The following is a 7,603-nucleotide window of genomic DNA, read 5'->3' on the forward strand; positions in this document are numbered from 1 at the left end:
ATTTTTCATTATCGTTATCCCCCCTTTCTTAGGGACAACTTGAATTGGACTCACCCAGGTGCTATCAGAAATAGGGTAAATGATTCCTGTCACAAGCAACCTGATGACTTCTTCTCTCACAACCTCCAGCATATGGGGATTTAACCTACGTTGCATCTCACGTGAGGCTTTAGTCCCCTCCTCCAAATGAATACGATGCATGCATATGGAGGGCCTAATCCCTTTTAAGGCATCAAGAGTCCACCCCAATGCCTCTCTGTGTGCTTGTAAAACTTCAATCAATTGTTCCTCCTGCTCAGTACTCAAATAAGAGGAAATAATGACTAGTAATGAGTTCATGGGTCCCAAGAATGCATACTTCAATGTGGGAGGAAGTGGCTTAAGGTCTAGCTTGGAAGTTTCAAGAGGTTTGTCCAAGTCAAGAGGAAGATCCTGTGGATGTTCAGTTGTGATAACCTCATAAGCTTCCTCCAACAGAGGTACAAAATTGAGTAAAGAATTAACCTCTCGGAAATATGTTTCCTCATCAAAATAGTCCATGTCTAAAGATGTTATGCAAGACTCAAAAGATTCAAGAGTGGATTCGTTATCAAGCATAACAGTTTCTATATTAAATGCAGGACTTAGATCATCAGACTCAAGTGGGTGGTGCCCGACATTAAATACATTCAATGAGACCTTAAAATTTCCAAAAGACAATTCCAACTCACCACTTTTACAATGAATGATAGCATTAGATGTGGCTAAGAAGGGACATCCTAGGATGACAGGAATTTGGTTGGTCACATCAACTACTGGTTCTGTATCAAGAACAATGAAATCAACCGGGAACAAAAATTTGTCCACTTTTATCAAAACATCTTCAACTATTCCTCATGGTATCTTGACAGAACGGTCAGCTAGTTGAAGTGTGATGGGAGTAGGCTTCAATTCCCCCAAACCTAATTGCTGGTACACAAAGAAAGGAAGCAAATTCACACTTGCCCCTAAGTCAAGAAGAGCTCTCTGGATGGTATGTTCACCAATGACACATGAAAATGTGGGACATCCAGGATCTTTAACTTTAGGAGGAGTGTTATGCTTCAGAATTGAGCTTACATTCTCAGTAAGAAAGACCTTTTTGTTAACATGTTGTTTTCTCTTCTGTGTACAAAGGTCCTTCAAAAATCGTGCATAGGCAGGCACTTGCCTAATAGCATCAAGAAGTGGAATGTTAATGTGAACCTTACTAAACAGTTCCAACGTTTCATGCATGCTATCTCCTTTCCTAGGTGGGCCCGATAACCTCTGCTGATAAGGAGCTAATGGGACTTGGGTAGGGATCTGCTTGGCTGTTGGTGGAGAACTTGGAGGTTCTTCACTCAATGATGTGTCCCCATTGTCATCCTTTGACTCCTTAGACTTAGTGGTCCCTACCCCATTGTTCAACTCACGACCACTCCTAAGGGTGGTTATGGCTTTGGCTTGCTCATGGTGGGGTTTGGAACTCAACTCACTCTCATGTGTGCTTTTGGGGTTAGGAATGGTTTGACTCGGGAGTCTATTTTGTGCTTGTTCACTCATGTGGCTGGCCAATTGACTCACTTGCATTTCAAGTTTAGCAATGGAAGACTGTGTATTCTGCATGAATAATTGAAGTGTACCCTCAAGTGAAGGTTTTTATGGAATCAATGGTTGTTGAGTGAAGTGTGGGCGCGGAGCTTGGGGTTGAGTAAACCCTGGAGGACCCCCAACCTGTGGGCCCTTGGACCCTAAGAAATTTGGGTGCCTAGCCCAACCCGGATTATATGTTTCTGAAAAAGGATCGTTTGGGTTTGGTCTATGAAATTTCTGGACTGCATTCAAGTCCTCAATGAGCTCTGGGTAGGATGAACTAGATGGACACATTTGTGTGGGATGAGATGAACCAGAGCATATGGCACAGACAGTAGATGGGTTAGGAGCAGGTGAACTCTTGGACACCATAAGGGCATCAATTTTTCTAGTCAACCCTTCAATCTTGGCCATGAGCATAGGTGTTTCACTAACCTCATAGAGACCCCCTCTTTTGGCTTCGTGGGATCTCCTATCAACATTAAATGATGAAACCCATTGCTGAGATTGATCACTCAACGTTTCAAAAAAATCCCACGCCTCACTAGCACTCTTACCCATCAAACTCCCACCACTCGTTGCATCTACCATGGATCTAACCTGAGGTGTAAGACCTTGATAAAAGTATTGCACTAAATGCCATTTCTCAAACCCATGATGCGGACACCTATGGATCAAATCCTTCCATTTCTCCCAAGCCTCAAAAAAGTGTTCACCCTCCTGCTGCATAAAGTTGGAGATTTCTCTCCTGAGGGCTGTAGTTCTCTGAATGGGAAAGTACTTGGACAAAAATTTCGTGACTAATGTGTCCCATGAAGTAATGCTGCCCACCTCTAAGGAATTAAGCCAAGACTTGGCCTTATCCTTAAGTGAAAACTGAAAAAGTCTTAACTGGATAGAGTCATCTGAGAAATTCTGGAATTTAAAAGTTGCACAAATATCTAAGAATTCCTTGATGTGGTAATATGGGTCCTCTTTCTCCAACCCATAGAATGTAGGGAGGAGTTGGATCACACCCGGTTTCAACTCATAACTGGCGGCAATAGTGGGTGGCAATATAATGCAAGAAGGTGATGTGAAGTGGGATGGGATAGAATAATCCCTCAGGGCTCTACGGTCACCTGTTGCAGGTAACTGTAATGGTTCGCCCTGATTGGCCATGGTAGCTCCTAACTTGACTTCGGGTGTTTTCCTACAAATATGTTCTACCTCTTCAACAAAGGGAGCTAATGGTCCACCTAGGGAGCGGCGCCCGTGCATAAAAAGACAAAAATAAACAAAAGGAACTATCAAATTAAGCTAACAAACTTGCTACTAAAAATATGAACTAACTAGAAGAAATAAAAATAATTCCAAAAAATAAAAATAAAAATAAAAATAAAAATAAAAATAAAATAAAACAATATAAAAATAAAAATCTAACCTAAGACTATGGAGAACAAAGACATACGCCTAATACGTGCCTCCCCTGCAACGGCGCCAAAAACTTGATGTAGAATTTTAGTTACATCAATTTTTATACCTCGCAAGCGTACGAATCGTTCATGTAATCTAGCAGTAAGCGAGGGTCATATCCACAGGGAGGATTGAATTTCGTGTATTCTTCAGTCAACTAGCCTAACCAAATATGATGAATTAATATGAACTAAACACTAATTATATCCTAAATTATCAAGCAATAATTTAATTAACTACTTGCACAACAAGAAACGTCAACTCTGGATTTTACCGTGATTCGTGCCTCTCTCGAGCGCCACGTAACCACGAATCCGGATTCTCAATCCTTGCGTCTAGCCCCTCTCGGGCGCCTAGAGTTAATGACAAATATCGGATTACAATAGAATGCAGAGAATTAATTTCCTATTGTGATGATGCTAAAATTATCAACTTTGGATTTTACCGTGATTCGTGCCTCTCTCGAGCGCCACGTAACCACGAATCCAAATTCTCAATCCTTGCGTCTAGCCCCTCTCGGGTGCCTAGAGTTAAAGACAGAAATCAGATTAAAATACCAAAATCCAACCTCAATTATAATCTTACCCTAATTAACTAATTTAATCAAATATCAAGAAAAAAAATCTTAAATAAACCTTAATTATCAAATCATATTCAATTAACATTCAAAACCTAAGTTCAAACCATATAAAAAATTAAATTCAATAATGACGAATTACTCCCCTTCTTCCTCCTCTCGCTCGAGCAGCAACTCGTTCTCATGGGTGCTGCAATTTTCGGAAATTGGTGGCGTCGGGTAGCAATAGTGAATGGCCGGAGGTAGAGACGACGCCGACGACGACGGTTAGAAGCCGACAGACGGAGGTAACGTCTGGCAAAGAGCGAAACAGAGCTGATGTTCTCTAACTGGCTCTCTCGAGTCTCGGTTGGAGTCGGAATATGTAAACGATGCCGGAGGATGGTCGGAAAGAAGAAGTGGCACCGGAGCAGCCCTCTCGGATCCCCTCCCGGCCTGACGAGCAAAGAATGGCAGCGTCAAAATCGCCGCGACGGAGACTCTCTCGAGCTGTCCTCGGGTCTGTTCTCGGTTGCCGGATGGTGGTGGACGACGGTGGACGATGGTGGCTCGGCGAACGGCGGTGGGGAACTCCTCTCGGATCCTCCCCTGTTTCGGTCGATGGTGCTCCTCTGTTTTTCAATACTCTCCCTTTTCCTTTCACGCCTCTCTCGTTCAACGCCTCTCCCGTTCAACGCCTCTCCCTTTAAATATGATTTTTTTATTTTAAAACGATTTGCCCTAGAAATTACCTCCATTTCACTAAGGGCATTTTGGTAAATATCTTCTTCTCCACCCAAATTCTCCTGAAATTCCATAATTGAATCTATAAAAAGCATTTCAGGAAGAAATAAGACTAAAAAAATAAAGAAATATAATTCAGGAGGGAGAAATATGCAATATCGACAGTGATTAATGCCAAATTCAATAAATGCTCATTTCATTTGAAAACCGATAAGTAACCACCTATAACACAATTATAAAGGTTATTCTATTATAATTAACCTAGTTCTCATGTCAGAATATGGCATCTATCAATTGTGCATTTCCATTTTTGATGTATACTTTTTTCTTAAATAAAACTTTGAGTTTTCACTCTCCCTTCATCCCGTATAAAAAAAAGGCATATAGATCACTACAAAATGAAAATTATAGAGTTTCAGTATGGAAAAAAATTTAAACAATAAAAAATGTAAGTAAAGAAAATTTATTCACACACCACAAATGTACAAAAAAATTTTGTTATCCAATTTTGGGAAATTCCACTAGTTAAACCCTAATAGCTTGGAATTTTATAAGAAAGAGATTTCTTCAACACATGTTTTAAAAATGGATATGCATGCTCGAAACATGTTAAAGATGCATATGTCCTACGGATCCAAACCTTTTAAAGATAATAACAAACGCTCATTAAATTTTCAAGTGAACGTGCGTTGGGATATTCACCCGAGTTAAACAAGACATTATTTTTCCCATTTAGAAAAAGCTGACCTTAAAATCATAGATGATTGTAAAGTGATTGATCACGCGTAACAGGCTATATTTTTGTAAGAAATGACTAGGATTGGGAGTCAACACTAAATTAAAAATCCCCCGCCTCCCCCTTTTCCCAGACGATTGCAAAACCTAATATATAATAACTAAAAAGAGTTTACAATCCCAAAAAAATTTCAAAAAATCTTTGGAATTATCTCTCTCTACATTTGTGCATTTTGCATTTTCATTTTAGATGTATACTTTTTTCTTAAATCAAAACTTTGAGTTTTCGCTCTCCCTCCATCTCGCACAAAAAAAAGTCAAACAAATCACAACAAAATGAAAATTTTAGAGTTTATGTATGGAAAAAATTTAAAAAAATAAAAAAATTAAGTAAATAAAATTTATTCATACACCACAAATGAACAAAAAAGTTTTTTTATCCAAGTATGGGTAATTCCACTAGTTCAACCCTAATAGCTTGGAGTTTTATTAGTAAGACATTTCATACACACATGTTTTAAAAATGGATATGCATGCTTGAAACATGTTAAAGATGCAAAAGACCTATGTATCCAAACCTTTTAAAGAGAATAACAAATACTCATTAAATTCTCAAGTGAATGTGCAATGGGATATTTACCCGAGTCAAACAAGCCACTATTTTGCCAATTTGTAAAAAGATGACCGAACAATCATAAATGATTGTACAGTGATTCATCACACATAACGGGCTATATTTTTCTAAGAAATGACTTATGGATTGGGAGTCAACACTCAGATAAAAATCCTCCACCTTGCCCTTTCGCCGACTATTGCAAACCTTATATATAAAAAATAAAAAGAGTTTAGAATCCCTAAAAATTACAGACACTCTTGGGAATTTGCCCTCACTACATTTGTGCATTGTGCATTTCCATTTTCGATGTATACTTTTTTCTTAAATAAAACTTTGAGTTTTCACTCTCCCTTCATCCCGTATAAAAAAAAAGGCAAATAGATCACTAAAAAATGAAAATTATAGAGTTTCAGTATGGAAAAAAATTTAAACAATAAAAATATAAGTAAAGAAAATTTATTCACACACCACAAATGTACAAAAAAGTTTTGTTATCCAAGTTTGGGAAATTCCACTAGTTCAACCCTAATAGCTTGGAATTTAATAAGAAAGAGATTTCTTGTACACATGTTTTAAAAATGGATATGCATGCTCGAAACATATTAAAGATGCAAATGTCCTATGGATCCAAACCTTTAAAAGAGAATAACAAACACTCATTAAATTCTCAAGTGAACGTGCGGTGGGATATTTACCCGAGTCAAACAAGCCATTATTTTGCCCATTTACAAAAAACTGACTTAACAATCATAGATGATTGTAAAGTGATTTATCAAGCATAATGACCAATATTTTTGTAAGAAATAACTTTTGGAAGTGGAGTGAACACTCAGTTAAAAATCCCCTACATTCCCCTCTTCTCTGACTAATGCAAAACCTAATATATAAAAACTAAAAATAGTTTACAATCCCTAAAAATTACAGACACTCTTTGAAATTATCTCTCTCTACATTTGTGCATTGTGCAATTCCATTTTAGATGTATACTTTTTTATTAAATCAAAACCTAGAGTTTTTGCTCTCCCTTCATCCCGTAAACAAAAAAGGCAATAGATCACAACAAAATGAAAATTATAGAGTTGATGTATGGATAAAATTTAAAACCAAAATAAAAGTAAGTGAAGAAAATTTATTCACACATCACAAATGAACACAAAAGTTTTGTTGTCCATGTTGGGGAAATTCCACTAGTTCAACCCTAATAGCTTGGAATTTTATAAGAAAAAGATTTCTTCTACACATGTTTTAAAAATGGATATGCATGCTTGAAACATATTAAAGATGCAAATGACCTATGGATCCAAACCTTTTAAAGAGAATAACAAATGCCCATTAAATTCTCAAGTGAACGTGCGGTGGGATATTTACCCGAGACAAACAAGCCATTATTTTGCCCATTTACAAAAAGCGGACCTAACAATCATAGATGACTGTAAAGTGATTTATCACGTGTAACGGGCTATATTTTTGTATGAAATGACTTGTGGATTGGGAGACAACACTCAGTTAAAAATCCCCCGCCTCCCCCTTTTCCCCGACGATTGTAAAAATAAATATTTAAAAACTAAAAAGAGTTTACAATCCCCAAAAATTACAGACACTCTTTGGAATTATCTCTCTCTACATTTTTGCATTGTGCTTTTTCATTTTGGATGTACACTTTTTTCTCTAATCCAAACTTTGAGTTTTCGCTCTCCCTTCATCCCGTAAACAAAATAAGAAAATGGAACATAACAACATGAAAATTTTGGAGTTTATGTATGGAAAAAATTTAAAACAAAAACAAATGTAAGTAAAGAAATTTTTTTCAGACACCCCAAATGAACACAAAAGTTTGGTTATCCAATTGTGGGAAATTCCACAAGTTCAACCCTAGTAGCTTGGATTTTTATAAGAAATAGATT

The 7,603-nt window shown here is 37.4% G+C and overlaps 1 non-coding gene across 1 annotated transcript; it reads left to right on the forward strand.

Moving 5' to 3' along the window:
- Window positions 1-2,242: 2,242 nt before the first annotated feature.
- LOC137945089 (small nucleolar RNA R71) lies at window positions 2,243-2,349 on the forward strand. The gene has a single exon (XR_011110907.1). It is a non-coding gene; the product is annotated as a small nucleolar RNA R71 (small nucleolar RNA).
- The last annotated feature ends 5,254 nt before the right edge of the window (window positions 2,350-7,603 follow it).

This window comes from Aristolochia californica, unplaced genomic scaffold, assembly GCF_029961685.1.
Source record: "Aristolochia californica isolate CCGP_79_NKW_82.1479 unplaced genomic scaffold, dmAriCali1.0.hap1 SCAF_11, whole genome shotgun sequence".
Classification (NCBI taxonomy): Eukaryota; Viridiplantae; Streptophyta; class Magnoliopsida; order Piperales; family Aristolochiaceae; genus Aristolochia; species Aristolochia californica.